We start from the raw sequence: 857 nt of genomic DNA, 5'->3' as shown, positions 1-857 counted from the left end.
AACTCTCTTTACACAAAACGTACCTTTCTCTTATTCCTGTTTGACAAACACATTAGGATAATACCAAACTAACGCCATCATCTCTTCAAATAATCTATGAGTCGAACAATATATGATACACTAAATTGCAAAAAGGCGGTATGTATGAATAATTTTGGTATAGTCATTATGCAACAAAAATTATCGGATATGAACTGAGAAGTAAAATTTCAGTTCACTTTAAAATATTACTTTTATATATAGTCCTGCGGTCATCTATCGTCTTGTTAAAACAATATCATCACACATATTGCCATTTTTATGAATTAGATAACAAAGTTCTTAACATCTTATTCTGAGTCTAATAAGAAATTGAAAATATTATAGGGCAACCTTCCTTGATTCTCGTATATAACATCAAAATTAGGACGCACGGGTCATTTTGAAACCACACCAATTTCCAAAACTGGATTTATGCGATGGACCGCAGTACGAAATGTACTGATAATACGCGCTTGAAGTGAATAACTATAATCTCCTTCAGGTTGATGTCATGTGGATTGGTTAATTAGGCTCTTGGAAAGCTTTTCGGACGTTCCAATTAGCTAAATTGAGGGTACTTAACACACAAATGGAAAGTCTCTTACTTGGGAGCTGCCGCATAGACAATCGTCAGTTAAAGATTTAGGGAACGATAATGGGTAACTAAGGCTGGAGAAAAGCGAAAGAAAAACTCCCATTAAAGATTGCGTGACGTGAGAGTAATGGGGACTAAAATGAACCCCATTATCATAATCAACGAAGCCTTTCAGGGAAAGTGATTGAATGGCTCGGTTGGTGGGCTTTCGCGACTGGCGTGAAGGCTTGCGCTTTCAAAG

The sequence above is a fragment of the Macrobrachium nipponense genome, chromosome 31 (genome assembly GCF_015104395.2).
Source record: "Macrobrachium nipponense isolate FS-2020 chromosome 31, ASM1510439v2, whole genome shotgun sequence".
NCBI lineage: Eukaryota > Metazoa > Arthropoda > Malacostraca > Decapoda > Palaemonidae > Macrobrachium > Macrobrachium nipponense.
Note: the sequence above shows the minus strand (reverse complement) of the source record.